Genomic DNA, 20,077 nt, shown 5'->3' with positions numbered 1-20,077 from the left:
GAGTGGCTCAAGAAGAAGCACAATAAGGTCCTGGAGTGGCCTAGCCAGTCTCCAGACCTTAATCCCATAGAAAATCTGTGGAGGGAGCTGAAGGTTCGAGTTTCCAAACGACAGCCTCGAAACCTTAATTACTTGGAGAAGATCTGCAAAGTGGAGTGGGACAAAATGCTTCCTGAGATGTGTGCAAACCTGGTGGCCAACTACAAGAAACGTCTGACCTCTGTGATTGCCAACAAGGGTTTTGCCACCAAGTAATGTTTTGCAGAGGGGTCAAATTCTTATTTCACTCATTAAATGCAAATCAATTTATAACATTTTTGACATACGTTTTTCAGGATTTTTTTGGTTGTTATTCTTTCTCTCACTGTTCAAATAAACCTACCATTAAAATTATAGACTGATCATTTCTTTGTCAGTGGGCAAACGTACAAAATCAGCAGGGGATCAAATACTTTTTTCCCTCACTGTAGTGCATTCTACAGCTTATCAACAGATACTCTACCTCAGGCGAGCAAAACCTTGAGACTTCCTTAGATATCGTCCACCAGCTATTGTTTACAAATATGCATAGGCCCAGTCCAGTCTTACCAGAGGCTGCTGTTCTGTCCTGCTGATAGAGTGTATAACCCGCCAGCTCTCTGTCGTTCAGCCACGACTCGGTGAAACATAAGATAATACAGTTTTTAATGCCCCGTTGGTAGGATATACGTGCTTTCAGTTCGCCCCATTTATTTTCCAGTGATTGAACGTGAACTAGCAGGCAAGGGCAGATTAGCCACTTGTCGCCTGATCCTCACAAGGCATCATGATCTCTTTCCTCAAAGCCTACGTTTCCTTTTCCAGTGAATCACGGGGATCTGGGCCTGGTCGGGTGTCTGTAGTATATCCCTTGTGTCCGACTCATTGAAGAAAAACTCCTCGTCCAATTTGAGGTGTGTAATCACAGTTCTAATGTCCAGAAGCACTTTTCGGTCATGAGACTGTAGCAGCAACATTATGTACAAAACAAGTTACGAACAACGCGAAAAAACTAAGAAAGTAGCATGGTTGGTTAAGAGCCGATAAGACGGCAGCCCTCCCCTCCGGCACCATCTTGATCACCTTGATACATGTAGCTAACAAACTGTCAATACCTTAGCTGACAAAGTTAATCAGATTGAATCAGCCTTATTGTTTAATATTGAATACCCACTAAAGAGAGCATTCTCTTATCTTATTCAATAGAGTAAATTAGTAAGGTTCACCATTCAAGGCACCAAATTCATTTTCAAAGTGGTTTTACTCTGCTTTGTATTTACATTTTTTGTATGAAAGTGAAAATGAAATGATTAATTTCTGTTAATTATAGTATTAATTATAGTATTGCGTATACATGTAAGTTTTGGTTTTTCATTAGATTTAAATAAAAAGTAGCCTAACATTTGCACATATTGTTAAAGGGCCTTCTATGGTAAGTGTAGAAAAAAAAGGCTCTTAATTACACATTTCGGTAACACTACATTACAGCACAGAATAAATGGGTACTATTTGTTTCACGGTTTTCTAAAGGAGCGGACCAAAGTGCAGCGTGGTTGTAGTTCCACATCTTTTTATTTATAGTGAAACGTTGCAATACACCAAATACTTGAAAAACAACAAACCGTGACGCAGAGAGGAAAACACAATACTCAAAATTAACAACCCACAAAACCAAAAGGAAAAAAACCCTACTTAAATATGATCTCCAATCAGAGGCAACGAGGACCAGCTGCCTCTAATTGGAGATCAACCCAAAAAAACAACAACATAGAAATAGAAAACCTAGAACACAAAACCTAGAAATAGAAAACAAGAAAACCAACCAAACACCCCCTGTCACGCCCTGACCCATCTACTATAGAAAATGACCTCTTACAAGGGTCAGGACGTGACAATTTGCTACTTCTCTTGATAAGCCTAATACTTTCCTGGTAAAACGCTACGCTTAAAATAAATTCAACGCTCCAACTCTGATTTAATTTATTTTGATTGTTTCAAGGTAAAAGTACACAGAAACAAAAGTATGAAGGAGTTGTTTTGCCACAGGCCTACAATTCTACAAATTCAAGAACAATATGCTACCACTATGGAATCGTCTTGTATGAGGATCGCTGATGACAGTCTTATATTCTCGAATTTGATGGCAAGACCCGAGGATAGGCACATAGCCTAACGGTTACGGACCAGTAACAGAAACGTCACTGATTCGAATCCTTGAACCAACTAGTAGAAACGTATGTGGATGTGCCCTTGAGCACTAGATAAGAGTCTGCTTAATGACAAAAATGTAGGAATTGACCCACAAAAAATGAAACATCCAGCAGCTTTGAATAACCAACAATTCATCACACTATCGAGCTGTGCATGCAGGTTATGCAGCTATATCTTGTTTCCAGTAACTACCATTTCACATTTCATTGGACAAAAACAAAGAAACATACTCACCACATTTTCCCACCACTATTGCGTCTAAGCTCAACACCTGCATCAGAACTTGCAGATTCAAGCCAACAAGTTGAAAACAGAGAATAGGGGATCTTATGATCTTAAGTTCCGCTTCTGAAGTGATTCAATAAAATAAAATGTTCACAAATAAGAATTGATGATCTTATAGTAAGGTTTGGGGGAGGGGGGGTTTGGGGGAGGGGGGTTAAGTATAATTTATTTTCAATTATGGTGACAGTTTGCTCATATAAAACAGCACGGAACACTACAAAATGCACAATACTTTTCAGAACCATGTTTGTTTTAAAAAAATTTTCACAAAGGCAGAGATTATTACACCCATTCCCATTTGAAAGGATATGGTTATTTTGAGAAACATTGCTACTACATAGGCTGTGTTACGCAGTGGTGTAAAGTACCTAAGTAAAAATACTTTAAAGTACTACTTAAGTCGTTTTTGGGGTATCTGTACTTCACTTTACTATTTCTATTTTTGAAAATGTTTAGTTTTACTTAACTACATTCCTATTGAAAATAATGTACTTTTTACTCCATACAATTTCCCTGACAACCAAAAGCAAACTTCCGGTGCCGACTAAGATGGCCGCCTCGCTTCGCGTTCCTAGGAAACTATGCAGTATTTTGCTTTTTTATGTGTTATTTCTTACATTGTTACCCCAGGTAATCTTAGGTTTTACTACATACAGTCGGGAGGAACTATTGGATATAAGAGCAACGTCAACTCACCAACATTACGACCAGAAATACGACTTTCCCGAAGCAGATCCTCTGTTTGGCCCACCACCCAGGACAATGGATCGGATCCCAGCCGGCGAGCCAAAACAACGGCGCCGCAGAAGAAGGGGCAGACGGAGCGGTCTTCTGGTCAGGCTCCGTCGACGGGCACATCGCGCACCGCTCCCGAGCATACTACTTGCCAATGTCCAGTCTCTCGACAACAAGGTAGATGAAATCCGAGCAAGGGTAGCATTCCAGAGAGACATCCGAGACTGTAACGTTCTTTGTTTCACGGAAACCTGGCTCACTCGAGACACGCTATCTGAGTCAGTACAGCCACCTGGTTTCTTCACGCATCGTGCCGACAGAAACAACCATCTCTCTGGTAAGAAAAAGGGTGGGGGTGTATGCCTTATGATTAACGAGACGTGGTGTGATCATAACAACATACAGGAACTCAAGTCATTTTCTTCACCTGACTTAGAATTCCTCACTATCAAATGCTGACCACATTATCTACCAAGAGAATTCTCTTCGATTATAATCACAGCCGTGTATATCCCCCCCAAGCAGACACATCGACGGCCCAGAAAGAACTTCATTGGACTCTATGTAAACTGGAAACCACATATCCTGAGGCTGCATTTATTGTAGCCGGGGATTTTAACAAGGCTAATCTGAAAACAAGGCTCCCCAAATTCTATCAGCATATTGGTTGTGCTACCAGGGCGGGCAAAACCCTAGACCACTGTTATTCTAACTTCTGCGACGCATATAAGGCCCTCCCCCGCCCTCCCTTTGGAAAAGCTGACCACGACTCCATTTTGTTGCCTATAGACAGAAGCTAAAACAGATAGCTCCCACCCTCAGGTCTGTTCAACGCTGGTCCGACCAATCGGATTTCACGCTTCAAGATTGCTTCGATCACGTGGACTGGGATATGTTCCGCATTGCTGCGAACAACAACATTGACGAATATGCTGACTCGGTGTGCGAGTTCATTAACAAGTGCATCGGTGATGTCGTACCAACAGCGTCTATTAACCTGTTGGGGATAGGGGGCAGTATTTACACGGCCGGATAAAAAACGTACCCGATTTAATCTGGTTACTACTCCTGCCCAGTAACTAGAATATGCATATAATTATTGGCTTTGGATAGAAAACACCCTAAAGTTTCTAAAACTGTTTGAATGGTGTCTGTGAGTATAACAGAACTCTTATGGCAGGCAAAAACCTGAGAAGATTCTGAACAGGAAGTGGCCCGTCTGACAAGTTCTTGTTCATCTTGGCTCTTTTTATTGAAGACTGAGGATCTTTGCTGTAACGTGACACTTCCTACGGCTCCCATAGGCTCTCAGAAGGCGGGAAAAAGCTGAATGATGTAATTCCAGCCCCAGGCTGAAACACATTTGCGCTTTTGGCAAGTGGCCGATCAGAGGACAATGAGCTTAGGCGCATGCACAAGTCTACCCCATGCTTTATTTTCTTTCGTCTTTTTACCTAAACGCAGCTTCCCAGTCGGAATATTATCGCTTTTTTACGAGAAAAATTGCATAAAAATTGATTTTAAACAGCGGTTGACATGCTTCAAAGTACGGTAATTGAATATTTAGAAATGTTTTGTCACGAAATGCGTCGTGCTCGTCACCCTTCTTTACCCTTTTGGACAGTGTCTTGAACGCACAAACAAAACGCCGCTGATTGGATATAACTATGGATTATTTGGGACCAAACCAACATTTCTTATTGAAGTAGAAGTCCTGGGAGTGCATTCTGACGAAGACACCAAAGGTAATAACATTTTTCTTATAGTAAATCTGACTTTGGTGAGTGCTAAACTTGCTGGGTGTCTAAATAGCTAGCCCTGTGATGCCGGGCTATCTACTTAGAATATTGCAAAATCTGCTTTCACCGAAAAGCTATTTTAAAATCTGACATATCGAGTGCATAGAGGAGTTCTGTATCTATAATTCTTAAAATAATTGTTATGTTTTTTGTGAACGTTTATCATGAGTAATTTAGTAAATTCACCGGAGGTTTGCGGCGGGTATGCTAGTTCTGAACGTCACATGCTAATGTAAAAAGCTGGTTTTTGATATAAATATGAACTTGATTGAACAAAACATGCATGTATTGTATAACATAATGTCCTAGGTGTGTCATCTGATGAAGATCATCAAAGGTTAGTGCTGCATTTAGCTGTCTTCTGTGTTTTTGTGACATTATATGCTAGCTTGAAAAATGGGTGTCTGATTATTTCTGGCTGGGTACTCTGCTGACATAATGTTTTGCTTTCGTTGTAAAGCCTTTTTGAAATCGGACAGTGTGGTTAGATTAACGAGAGTCTTGTCTTTAAAATGGTGTAAAATAGTCATATGTTTGAGAAATTGAAGTAATAGCATTTCTAAGGTATTTGAAAATCACGCCACGGGATTACACTGGCTGTTGCGTAGGTGGGACGATTTCGTCCCGCCTAGCCCAGAGAGGTTAATCTGGTTATTACTCCTGCCCAGAAACTAGAATATGCATATAATTAGTAGATGTGGATAGAAAACACCCTAAAGTTTCTAAAACTGTTTGAATGGTGTCTGTGAGTATAACAGAACTCATATGGCAGGCCAAAACCTGAGATGATTGCATACAGGAAGTGCCCTCTCTGACCATTTCTTGTCCTTCTATAGCCTCTTTATGGAAAATAGAGGATCTCTGCTGTAACGTGACACTTTCTAAGGCTCCCATAGGCTCTTAGAAGGCGCCAGAACGGGGAATGATGACTCTGCAGTCCCTGGGCGAAAAACAGTAGGGCATTTGGAAAGTGGTCGCTCTGAGAACAATGACACGGGCGTGCGAGTGCATGTGAAGACTCCATTTTCAACTTTCAGTGTTTGAACGAAAACAAAGTCTCCAGGTCGGAATATTATGGCTATTTTACAAGAAAAATCGCATAAAAATTGATTTTAAACAGCGTTTGACATGCTTCGAAGTACGGTAATGGAATATTTAGAAATGTTTTGTCACGATACGCGCCGGCGTGTCACCCTTCGGATAGTGTCTTGAACGCAAGAACAAAACGCAGCAATTTAGATATAACTATGGATTATTTGGAACCAAAACAACATTGGGTGTTGAAGTAGATGTCCTGGGAGTGCATTCTGACGAAGAACAGCAAAGGTAATTCAATTTTTCTTATAGTAAATCTGAGTTTGGTGAGTGCCAAACTTGGTGGGTGTCAAAATAGCTAGCCATGATGGCCGGGCTATCTACTCAGAATATTGCAAAATGTGCTTTTGCTGAAAAACTATTTTAAAATCTGACACCGCGATTGCATAAAGGAGTTCTGTATCTATAATTCTTAAAAGAATTGTTATGTTTTTTGTGAACGTTTATCGTGAGTAATTTAGTAAATTCACCGGAAGTTTCGGTGGGTATGCTAGTTCTGAACGTCACATGCTAATGTAAAAAGCTGGTTTTTGATATAAATATGAACTTGATTGAACAAAACATGCATGTATTGTATAACATAATGTCCTAGGAGTGTCATCTGATGAAGATCATCAAAGGTTAGTGCTGCATTTAGCTGTGGTTTTGGTTTTTGTGACATTATATGCTAGCTTGAAAAATGGGTGTGTGATTATTTCTGGCTGGGTACACTCCTGACATAATCTAATGTTTTGCTTTCATTGTAAAGCCTTCTTGAAATCGGACAATGTGGTTAGATAAAGGAGAGTCTTGTCTTTAAAATGGTGTAAAATAGTCATATGTTTGAAAAATTGAAGTTTTGGGATTTTTGAGGAGTTTGTAATTCGCGCCACGCCCTATCATTGGATATTGGCGAGGCGTTCCGCTAGCGGCACATCTAGATGTAAGAGGTTAAAGTGGGAAGCACCAGTGACTCGGTCTATAAAAAAGTGGTCAGATGAAGCAGATGCCAAACTACAGGACTGTTTTGCTGGCACAGACTGGAATATGTTCCAGGATTCTTCCGATGGCATTGAGGAGTACACCACATCAGTCACTGACTTTATCAATAAGTGCATCGAGGACTTCGTCTCCACAGTGACTGTACATACATACCCCAACCAGAAGCCATGGATTACAGGCAACATTCGTACTGATCAAAAGGGTAGAGCTGCCGCTTTCAAGGAGCGAGACTCTTACGTGGAAGTTTACAAGAAATCCGCTAAGCCCTCAGATGAACCATCAAATGGGCAAAGCATCAATACAGGATGAGTATCTCTCTTTTTCAAACAAGTATTGCAGAGCTGGCTACAATTTCATCCTCCTGAAAAGATAGAACAAATATTATGGCTGAACTCAAATGTGCTGGTTTATAAAATACCTGTATTTATGGGAAACATGTTTGAAAAGGGTATTTTGTTCTTAAATGATATTGTAAAATGGAATGGTAGAGTTATGTCCTTCATGGAGTTATCGGAACTGTACGGGAAGGTCTGCTCAATCCAAGAGTACAACCAATTGATTACAGCATTACCCCAGAAATGGAGGAGGCAGGTGGCAGCGGGAGGAGGTAGGGAGCTGGTCTGTCTGCCCAATATAAAGGATCAAAACTGCATAAATAGGAAAGTAGACCAGTTTCATTTGAGGGCCAGGATGTTGACAACTGTGCCATACAGATTGCAAAATAGTTGAGAAGAGATTTTTGATGTACTGATTCCATGTTACATGGTGTATGAGTTGATATATAAAACAACGCAAGATTCAAACCTTCGTGCTTTTCAGCTAAAATTATTGTATAGTATTCTTGCCACCAACAAAATGTTGAATATTTTGGGCATAAAATCATCGAAGCTCTGCAGACTTTGTTGTGAGGATACAGAATCAATAGGGCATTTATTTTGGTATTGCCCTCAGGTAGCCTGTTTCTGGTCTCAGTTTCAGGAATGGCTGAAAATGCAAATCATTGATATGAAATTTACATTAGAAATAGTACTGTTAGGAGATCTGGAGAGACCAGGTCACTCAATTACTAATATACTAATACTCTTAGTAAAAGTATTAATCTTCAACTCGCGATCTATGGATTCTATTCAATTAGATAGATTGAAATTGTACGTTAAACATCACTGCTTATTTGAAAGATATGTGTTGCATAGAAATCCAAAGAGGGTGGCCAGCAGAGATAGGTGGGATGGGCTGAGGGAAGCTGAGGGTTGCAATGTGGAATTGGAGACAAGTGGGAGTGGAGTTGCCTTTTTGGAGAATGATGGTCAAAGATAAAAGTCAAAAATAAAGTCAAAATAAAACATAATAAAAAGTACGTTTGAATGACGCTGAGGGGCAGTGCTTTTACAGCTAATGCCGGTTTGCCTGAGGCTGAACCGTGCAGGTGTTTGTATACATGCATATACACACACTCTCATTCAAATAAACACATACAAGAACACACACATACATGTAATAGTGCCAGACATGCACACACGCATATACAGTTGGCGTTGCTGTTATGATATTAGTTGTCCTTGATATCCTTCGTATTACAAAAAAAAAAATATTTTTATTTTTTTTATTTTCTTCTTTCTTCTGTCTTTTTAATTTTTATCTTTAGTTCTTTCTCTTGGTTGTTGGTGTATTGGGGCGTTCTTGGGGGTGGGGAATGGAATTAATTGTATTTTTTATTTTTCTTCTTGGGGGAGGGGGGACTATGGGAGGGGTCTCGAATGGTTGAGGGACAGGTATTGGGGAACTGTGGGGGGATCTTGGAGGGTTCGGTTTCACGCTGCTCTCTGTTGTTATCATCTATGAATGGTAACTTGAATAACTCCACCTACATGTACATATTACCTCAACTAACCGGTGCCCCCTCACATTAACTCTGTACTGCTACCCCTCTGTACATAGTCTCACTATTGTTATTTTACTGCTGCGCTTTAATTACTTGTTACTTTTATTTTTTTTAACTGCATTGTTGGTTAGGGGCTCGTAAGTAAGCATTTCACTGTAAGGTCTACACGTGTTGTATTCATGACTAATAACATTTGATTTGAAGAAGCTGATTAAACAGCATGATCATTACACAGTTGCACCTTGTGCTTGGGACAATAAAAGGCCACTCTAAAATGTGTATTTATTTTATTTATTTCACCTTTATTTATCCAGGTAGGCAAGTTGAGAACAAGTTCTCATTTTCAATTGCGACCTGGCCAAGATAAAGCAAAGCAGTTCGACAACATACAACAACACAGAGTTACACATGGAGTAAAACAAACATACAGTCGAAAAATAAGTCTATGTACAATGTGAGAAAATGAGGTGAGATAAGGGAGATAAAGGCAAAAAAGGCCATGGTGGCAAAGTAAATACAATATAGCAAGTAAAACACTGGAATGGTAGATTTGTAGTAGAAGAAAGTGCAAAGTAGAAATATAAATAATGGGGTGCAAAGGAGCTAAATAAAATAAATAAATACAGTAGGGGAAGGGGTAGTTGTTTGGGCTAAATTATAGATGGGCTATGTACAGGTGCAGTGATCTGTGAGCTGCTCTGACAGCTGGTGCTTAAAGCTAGTGAAGGAAATAAGTGTTTCCAGTTTCAGAGATTTTTGTAGTTCGTTCCAGTCATTGGCAGCAGAGAACTGGAAGGAGAGATGGCCAAAGGAGGAATTGGCTTTGGGGGTGACCAGAGAGATATACCTGCTGGAGCGCGTGCTACAGGTGGGTGCTGCTATGGTGACCAGTGAGCGGAGATAAGGGGGGACTTTACCTAGCAGGGTCTTGTAGATGACCTGGAGCCAGTGGGTTTGGCGACGATTATGAAGCGAAGGCAAGCCAACGAGAGCGTACAGGTTGCAGTGGTGGGTAGTATATGGGGCTTTGGTGACAAAACGGCCGCCACTGTGATAGACTGCATCCAATTTGTTGAGTAGGGTATTGGAGGCTATTTTGTAAATGACATCGCTGAAGTCGAGGATCGGTAGGATGGTCAGTTTTACGAGGGTATGTTTGGCAGCATGAGTGAAGGATGCTTTGTTGCGAAATAGGAAGCCAATTCTAGATTTAACTTTGGATTGGAGATGTTTGATGTGAGTCAGGAAGGAGAGTTTACAGTCTAACCAGACATCTAGGTATTTGTAGTCCACATATTCTAAGTCAGAACTGTCCAGAGTAGTGATGCTGGATGGGCGGGCAGGTGCGGGCAGCGATCGGTTGAAGAGCATGCATTTAGTTTTACTTGTATTTAGGAGCAGTGGGAGGCCACGGAAGGATAGTTGTATAGCATTGAAGCTCGTCTGGAAGCTCGTCTGGAGTGTCCAAAGAAGGGCCAGACGTATACAGAATGGTGTCATCTGCGTAGAGGTGGATCAGAGACTCACCAGCAGCAAGAGCGACATCATTGATGTATACAGAGAAAAGAGTTGGCCCAAGAATGGAACCCTGTGGCACCCCCATAGAGACTGCCAGAGGTCCGGACAACAGGCCCTCCGATTTGACACACTGAACTCTATCAGAGAAGTAGTTGGTGAACCAGGCGATGCAATCATTAGAGAAACCAAGGCTATTGAGTCTGCCGATGAGGATGTGGTGATTGACAGAGTCAAAAGCTTTGGCCAGGTCAATGAATACGGCAGCACAGTATTGTTTCTCATCGATGGCGGTTACGATATCGTTTAGGACCTTGAGCGTGGCTGAGGTGCACCCATGACCAGCTCTGAAACCAGATTGCATAGCGGAGAAGGTGCGGTGGGATTCGAAATGGTCGGTAATCTGTTTGTTGACTTGGCTTTCGAAGACCTTAGAGAGGCAGGGTAGGATGGATATAGGTCTGTAGCAATTTGGGTCAACAGTGTCCCCTCCTTTGAAGAGGGGGATGACAGCAGCTGCTTTCCAATCTATGGGAATCTCAGACGACACGAAAGAGGTTGAACAGGCTAGTAATAGGGGTTGCAATAATTTCGGCAGATCATTTTAGAAAGAAAGGGTCCAGATTGTCTAGCCCGGCTGATTTGTAGGGGTCCAGATTTTGCAGCTCTTTCAGAACATCAGCTGAATGGATTTGGGAGAAGGAGAAATGGGGAAGGCTTGGGCGAGTAGCTGTGGGGGGTGCAGTGCTGTTGACTGCAGTAGGGGTAGCCAGGTGGAAAGCATGGCCAGCCGTAGAAAAATGCTTATTGAAATTCTCAATTATAGTGGGTTTATCGGTGGTGACAGAGCTTCCTATCCTCAGTGCAGTGGGTAGTTGGGAGGAGGTGTTCTTATTCTCCATGGACTTTATAATGTCCCAGAACTTTTTTGAGTTTGTGTTGTAGGAAGCAAATTTCTGCTTGAAAAAGCTAGCCTTGGCTTTTCTAACTGCCTGTGTATATTGGTTTCTAACTTCCCTGAAAAGTTGCATATCACGGGGGCTGTTCGATGCTAATGCAGAACGCCATAGGATGTTTTTGTGTTGGTTAAGGGCAGTCAGGTCTGGGGAGAACCAAGGGCTATATCTGTTCCTGGTTCTAAATTTCTTGAATGGGGCATGCTTATTTAACCTCTATGGGCTAGGTGGGACGCTAGCGTCCCCCCCGTGGTGCACTCCATCAACAGCAGGTGCATTTCAAGAGCGGCAAATTTGAAACTAAATAAATGTCAAAATTCAAATTTTTCAAACATACAACTATTTTACACCCTTTGAAAGATAAACATCTCCTTAATCTAACCACGTTTTACGATTTCAAAAAGGTTTTACGGCGAAAGCATAAATTTAGAGTATGTTAGGACAGTACATTTACAAGAGTTGTGTGTAATGTTTTGTCAATTCAAAGACAGGGTCACCAAAACCATAAAACCAGCTAAAATGATGCACTAACCTTTTACAATCTCCATCAGATGACACTCCTAGGACATTATGTTAGACAATGCATGCATTTTTAGTTCTATCAAGTTCATATTTATATCCAAAAACAGCGTTTTACTATGGCATTGATGTTGAGGAAATCGTTTCCCTCCAATAACCGGCAGTCAAGTCAGCATCACAAATTAAATAATTAAAATTAGAAAACATTGGTAAAATATTATATTGTCATTTAAAGAATTATAGATTTACATCTCTTGAACGCAATCAACTTGCCAGATTTAAAAATAACCTTACTGGGAAATCACACTTTGCAATAATCTGAGCACTGCGCCCAGAAAAATACGCGTTGCGATACAGACTAGACGTCATGTTGGGGAGATCTAAAATCGAAAATACTATGTAAATAATCCATTACCTTTGATTCTCTTCATCAGATGTCACTTCCAGGTATCACAGGTCCATAACGAATGTAGTTTTGTTCAAAAAAGCTCATAATTTATGTCCAAAAACCTCCGTCTTGTTAGCACATGATATAAGCCCGCCGGACTTCACTTCATGAACGAGGGGAAAAAATATATTTACGTTCGTTCAAACATGTCAAACGTTGTATAGCATAAATCATTAGGGCCTTTTTTAACCAGAACATGAATAATATTCAAGGTGGACGAATGCATACTCTTTTATAACGTATTGGAACGAGGGTACCCAACATGAACTCGCGCGCCAGGTGTCTAATGGGCCATCATCGTTCCATGGCTCTTGTTCGGTCAGATCTCCCTCCAGAAGACTCAAAACACTTTGTAAAGGCTGGTGACATCTAGTGGAAGCAATAGGAAGTGCCAAAATATTCCTCAGCCCCTGTGTTTTTCAATGGCATAGGTTTAAAGGTAATACAACACATCAGGTATCCACTTCCTGTCAGAAAATGTCTCAGGGTTTTGCCTGCCAAATGAGTTCTGTTATACTCACAGACACCATTCAAACAGTTTTAGAAACTTTAGAGTGTTTTCTATCCATATATAATAAGTATATGCATATTCTAGTTACTGGGTAGGATTAGTAACCAGATTAAATCGGGTACATTTTTTTTATCCAGCCGTGCAAATACTGCCCCCTAGCCCTAACAGGTTAATCTTACATCTAGACGTTCCGCTAGCGGAAAACCTGCTCCAATATCCAATGATAGGCGTGGCGCGAATTACAAATTCTTCAAAAATACAAAAACTTCAATTTTTCAAACAAATGACTATTTTACACCATTTTAAAGACAAGACTCTCCTTTATCTAACCACACTGTCCGATTTCAAAAAGGCTTTACAGCGAAAGCAAAACATTAGATTATGTCAGCAGAGTACCCAGCCAGAAATAATCAGACACCCATTTTTCAAGCTAGCATATAATGACACAAAAACCAAAACCACAGCTAAATGCAGCACTAACCTTTGATGATCTTCATCAGATGACACGCCTAGGACATTATGTTATACAATACATGCATGTTTTGTTCAATCAAGTTCATATTTATATCAAAAACTGGCCCAGAGGTTAAGGCAAGGGCTGATTTCAAGGTTTTACTGCTAACCTACAAAGCATTACATGGGCTTGCTCCTACCCATCTGTCCGATTTGGTCCTGCCGTACATACCTACACGTACGCTATGGTCACAAGACGCAGGCCTACCAAATGCGCTACTGTTTTTCAGCCATGGCCTGCAATGTCATCATTCAACGTTCTGGCGCCTGCTGAGAGCCTATGGGAGCGTTAGAAAATGTCACGTTACAGCAGAGATCCCCTGTTTTGGATAGAGATGGCAAAGAAGGCCAAAAAATGGTCAGAGAGGGCGCTTCCGGTTTGGAATCTTGTCAGGTTTTTGCCTGCCAAATGAGTTCTGTTATACTCACAGACACCATTCAAACAGTTTTAGAAACTTTAGGGTGTTTTCTATCCAAATCAAACAATTATGCATATTCTAGTTACTGGGCAGGAGTAGTAACCAGATTCAATGGGGTATGTTTTTTATCCGGCCGTGCAAATACTATCCCCAACAGGTTAAGTCTTTACTGAAGACTCATCTCTTCAGTGGGTCCTATGATTGAGTGTAGTCTGGCCCAGGAGTGTGAAGGTGAATGGAAAGGCTCTGGAGCAACGAACCGCCCTTGCTGTCTCTGCCTGGCCGGTTCCCCTCTCTCCACTGGGATTCTCTGCCTCTAACACTATTACAGGGGCTGAGTCACTGGCTTATTGGTGTTCTTCCATGCCGTCCCTAGGAGGGGTGCGTCACTTGAGTGGGTTGAGTCACTGACGTGGTCCTCCTATCTGGGTTGGCGCCCCCCCTTGGGTTGTGCCATGGCGGAGATCTTTGTGGGCTATACTCGGCCTTGTCTCAGGATGGTAAGTTGGTGGTTAAAGATATCCCTCTAGTGGTGTGGGGGCTGTGCTTTGGCAAAGTGGGTGGGGTTATATCCTTCCTGTTTGGCCCTGTCCGGGGGTATCATCGGATGGGGCCACAGTGTCTCCTGACCCCTCCTGTCTCAGCCTCCAGTATTTATGCTGCAGTAGTTTATGTGTCGGGGGGCTAGGGTCAGTCTGTTACATCTGGAGTATTTCTCCTGTCTTATCCGGTGTCCTGTGTGAATTTAAGTATGCTCTCTCTAATTCTCTCTTTCTCTCTCTCAGAGGACCTGAGCCCTAGGACCAGGCCTCAGGACTACCTGACATGATGACTCCTTGCTGTCCCCAGTCCACCTGGCCGTGCTGCTGCTCCAGTTTCAACTGTTCTGCCTGCGGCTATGGAACCCTGACCTGTTCACTGGTCGTGCTACCTGTCCCAGACCTGCTGTTTTCAACTCTCTAGAGACAGCAGGAGCAGTAGAGATACTCTCAATGATCGGCTATGAAAAGCCAACTGACATTTAGTCTTGAGGTGCTGACTTGTTGCACCCTCGACAACTACTGTGATTATTATTATTTGACCATGCTGGTCATTTATGAACATTTGAACATCTTGGCCATGTTCTGTTATAATATCCACCCGGCACAGCCAGAAGAGGACTGGCCACCCCTCATAGCCTGGTTCCTCTCTAGGTTTCTTCCTAGGTTTTGGCCTTTCTAGGGAGTTTTTCCTAGCCACCGTGCTTCTACATCTGCATTGCTTGCTGTTTGGGGTTTTAGGCTGGGTTTCTGTACAGCACTTTGAGATATCAGCTGATGTAAGGGCTATATAAATACATTTGATTTGATTTACCTGCCACCCCACGTTTCAGCAATGATCTGTACCCAATTCCTTGAAGCTGAAAATGTCCCAGTTAATCCATGGCCCGCATACTCACCAGACATGTCACCCATTGAGCATGTTTAGGATGCTCTGGAATGACCTGTACGACCGCGTGTTCCAGTTCCTCTAATATCCAGGAACTTAACACAGCCATTCAAGAGGTGTGGGACAACATTCCACTGCCACAATTAACAGCCTGATCAACTCTATACAAAGGAGATGTGTCACGCTGCTTGAGGCAAATGGTGGTCATACCAGATACTGACTGGTTTACTGATCCACGCACCTCCAGGTTTTTAAAAAGGTATATGTGACCAACAGATGTAAACAGTGTATTCAGACCCCTTGACTTTCAGATTTTGTTACGTTACATTCTTATTCTAAAATTGAGTAAATATTTTTTTTCCCCTCATCAATCTACACACAATACCCCATAATGACAAAGCAAAAACAAGTTTAGATATTTTTGAAAATGTTTTTAAAAATATCACATTTACATATGTTTTCAGACCCTTTAGTCAGTACTTTGTTGAAGCACATTTGGCAGCGATTACAGCCAAGAGTCCTCTTAGGTATGATTCTACAAGCTTGGCACACCTGTATTTGGGGAGTTTCTTCTTTGCAGATCCTCTAAAGCACTGTAAAGTTGGATGGGGAGCGTCGTTGCACAGCTATTTTCAGGTCTCTCCAGAGATGTTCGATCGGGTTCAAGTCCAGGCTCTGGCTGGGCCACTCAAGGACATTGACTTGATGGCTCCAAACTTCTTCCATTTAAGAATTTAATTAACCTTTATTTAAACAGGGAGTCACACTGAGGTAAAACTATTTTACATCAGAGCCCTGTATACCTTTACAAATAAAACCGAATACATAAAACACAACAGCCCTACAAAACACTATAATAAAACACATAATACAACATTAAATATATTTAAGAAAAGCAATCGCATTCTGTAACATAAAAGTCTCCAATCAATAATTTTATTTGCCTGAAAGGCACCAGAATATCTAATTGCAAGGAATTCTGCATTTTGTTCCACACAAGGAGCAAAAAAACTAAAAGCAGATTTTCCCAATTCTGTGGAGACCAAAGGGTTGCAAAACTGCATTGTAAATCATTAAAAGAGAGTGCTGCTCTCTTCTTACAGACAAGAGGTCCATCCCACATGTTTGTGAAGAATACAATAATGAGTTCTAAAACTGTCCCCAGTAATAAAACGTATTGCTGAATGGAGAACTGAATCCAATGGTTTCAAAAAAGAGGCTTCTGCATGCATATAAATAATGTCACGATAGAATGATGAAGGCCACTGTGTTCTTGAGGACGTTCAATCCTGCAGACAGTTTTTGGTACCCTTCCCCAGATCTGTGCCTCAACACAATCCTGTCTCAGAGCTCTACGGACAATTCCTCCGACCTCATGGCTTAGTTTTTTGCTCTGACATGCACTGTCAACTGTGGGATCTTATATAGACAGGGGTGTGCCTTTCCATATCCTGTTAGGGCTAGAGGGCAGTATTGACACGGCTGGATAAAAAACGTACCCGATTTAATCTGGTTACTACTCCTGCAGAGTAACTATAATATGCATATAATTATTGGCTTTGGATAGAAAACACCCTAAAGTTTCTAAAACTGTTTGAATGGTGTCTGTGAGTATAACAGAACTCATATGGCAGGCAAAAACCTGAGAAGATTTCATGCAGGAAGTGGCCTGTCTGACAAGGTGTCGTTCTTCTTGTCTCTGTTTATTGAAGAGTGAGGATCTTAGCTGTAACGTGACACTTCCTACGGCTCCCATAGGCTCTCAGAGCCCGGGAAAAAGCTGAATCGTGGCTTTGCAGGCTCTGGTTGAAAAAAAGTAGCGCGTTTGGGTAGTGGCTGGTTACAGTACTGTGAGACTCAGGCGCGTGCCCGCGTCGACCGAATGCTTTGTTTTCTTTCCTCTGTTTACCTAAACGCAGATTCCCGGTCGGAATATTATCGCTTTTTTACGAGAAAAATGGCATAAAAATGGATTTTAAACAGTGGTTGACATGCTTCGAAGTACGGTAATGGAATATTCAGATTTTTTTTGTCACGAATTGCGCCATGCTCGTGACCCTTATTTACACTTGGGATAGTGTCTTGAACGCACGAACAAAACGCCGCTATTTGGATATAACGATGGATTATTTTGGACCAAACCAACATTTGTTATTGAAAAAGCAGTCCTGGGAGTGCATTCTGACGAAGAACATCAAAGGTAATCAAACTTTTGTAATAGTAAATCGGAGTTTGGTCAGGGCTAAACTTGGTGGGTGTCTAAATGGCTAGCCGTGATGGCTGGGCTATCTACTCAGAATATTGCAAAATGTGCTTTCACCGAAAAGCTATTTTAAAATCGGACATATCGAGTGCATAGAGGAGTACTGTATCTATAATTCTAAAAATAATTGTTATGTTTTTTGTGAACGTTTATCGTGAGTAATTTAGTAAATTCACCGGAGTTTTGCAGGGGGTATGCTAGTTCTGAACGTCACATGCTAATGTAAAAAGCTGGTTTTTGATATAAATATGAATTTGATTGAACAAAACATGCATGTATTGTATAACATAATGTCCTAGGTGTGTCATCTGATGAAGATCATCAAAGGTTAGTGCTGCATTTAGCTGTCTTCTGTGTTTTTGTGACATTATATGCTAGCTTGAAAAATGGGTGTCTGATTATTTCTGGCTGGGTACTCTGCTGACATAATCTAATGTTTTGCTTTCGTTGTAAAGCCTTTTTGAAATCGGACAGTGTGGTTAGATTAACGAGAGTCTTGTCTTTAAAATGGTGTAAAATAGTCATATGTTTGAGAAATTGAAATAATAGCATTTCTAAGGTATTTGAAAATCGCGCCACGGGATTACACTGGCTGTTGCGTAGGTGGGACGATTTCGTCCTGCCTAGCCCAGAGAGGATATCATGTCCATTCAATTGAATTTAGCACAGGTGGACTCCAATCAAGTTGTAAAAACATCTAAAGGATGATAAATGGAAACCTGGATGCACCTGAGCTCAATTTTAAGTCTCATAGCTAACGATCTGAATATTTATGTAAATAAGTTATTCAGACCGTTATACCCATATATATCTATAAAGCACACAAACCTCTGTCCAACCTCTGCACACAATGTACGTATACAGGACACAGCAAGAAGATGCAGTTTAGATACTGTTTGCTCTTTGGCAAGACATCTTGTTTATTTATTTATAATTGCATTTCACTTTGGATTTGAAGAAGACACTACACTCTAACCTCTTATTATGTCACTTACTGTGGTATAGAAACCTTTTCATGAATTCAAAAGCTTGATTAAAAAGACAGAGTTTTTGTACAGGCTATGTGGATTAGTTCTCACTGTGGGTTCCCGAGACCCAGCAGGCACAGAAGTAGGTGGCAGAATGCGACACTTTAACTGACTGGATCTTCAGCTCACTGTAGTCAGACTCAGACTCCCTCCAAATGGAGAAATCTGATCTCTGAGGATGACTGGTAGCACTGCTGATAGAATTGTCATCAAAATCAAAGTATAGAATCCAAGTAAAGGGTTCACCCTCTCTCTTCTGGTACCAGTGGACCAGGTTACCCAAGCACGAACCAGTAACTTTGCAGCCGAAGGAGACACTCTGTTTCTCTCTCCTAATCTTTGATATCTGGTCCTGTTGCAGCTGTTGTCCTGAAGCAGCCACTGTATAACAGAAGTGGATCACTAAAACATTCACAGTAGAGTTACTCCATTCAAATTTATGGATACAGGTTGGATGAATCACTTACCCAGAAAAAGAGAGAATATTATTATACCACAGTCCATGTTCAGTGAATATGTGCTTAAGAATTGGGGAAATGAAAAGCTACACGTTACATATAACACTGAACATCAGACTGACTTAACAGATCTTTACTGCAGCATGGTTTGGATCATATAGTCGATTATGAAGATGAGAGGTGAAAAACCAGCTGGAGTGTGTCGTCTCAAACAGTTCCTCTGAAAATCTCACTTCCTGTGGTGCAGAACACTTTCTGTTTCATTAATTCACAGCTTGATTCATTCACAGCTCAAGAATCAAGGTAAAATGTTCTCCCTCCTTCTTCTGGTACCAGTAGACATGAATTGTACACTGATCATTGTCTTTGCAGCTGAAGGAGACAGGCTCTCGCTCTGTCCTAATCCATGATATCTCCTCGTCCAATTTCTGCCCTGCCACTGCAATGACATTTGACAACAACAACACACTAAGACAAAAATATATTAGCAAAACTTAAAAGCAATTACATTATCTCTCCTTCCTCCCAAAGTGTGCACTTGTTCACTTCCCTAAACTGATTTGAAAGAAATATGGTGAAAGGCCACTAGCCAATGCCTCCACATATTCAATGAAGGGAGAAAGTTTATATTATGGACGCACCCATTCACTGTCTAAATTCAACCATTGTAGTCTTCGTACCAGATTTATCAATACTACTCAGCTAAGTGATACATTCTAGATGCATCCCTGTTTAAGGTCCTCCTAACGTTTGATGTAGACCTCTATGTAGCAGTTCCATATTGCTCTTTTAATACTGACATTGTGCCCCTGTCTTTTTCCACAAGATGGTGGTAAAACATAAAACTATAAATCATGTTTGAAAAAGTTGAACAGAGAAATGGTTCACATAACAAACCAATGGCTATATCTTTTCAATCTTACAGAGTTGGAATTTAGTCTGTGTTCGCGCGATGAAGAGGACACGCACCTGCTAATATCGCTTTCCTATTGAACATCTTCTTTTCGTATTAA

The sequence above is a fragment of the Salmo salar genome, chromosome 20 (genome assembly GCF_965601325.2).
Source record: "Salmo salar chromosome 20, fSalSal1, whole genome shotgun sequence".
NCBI classification, from domain to species: domain Eukaryota; kingdom Metazoa; phylum Chordata; class Actinopteri; order Salmoniformes; family Salmonidae; genus Salmo; species Salmo salar.
The sequence above is the reverse complement of the archived record's forward strand: the minus strand, read 5'-3'. Positions refer to the sequence as shown.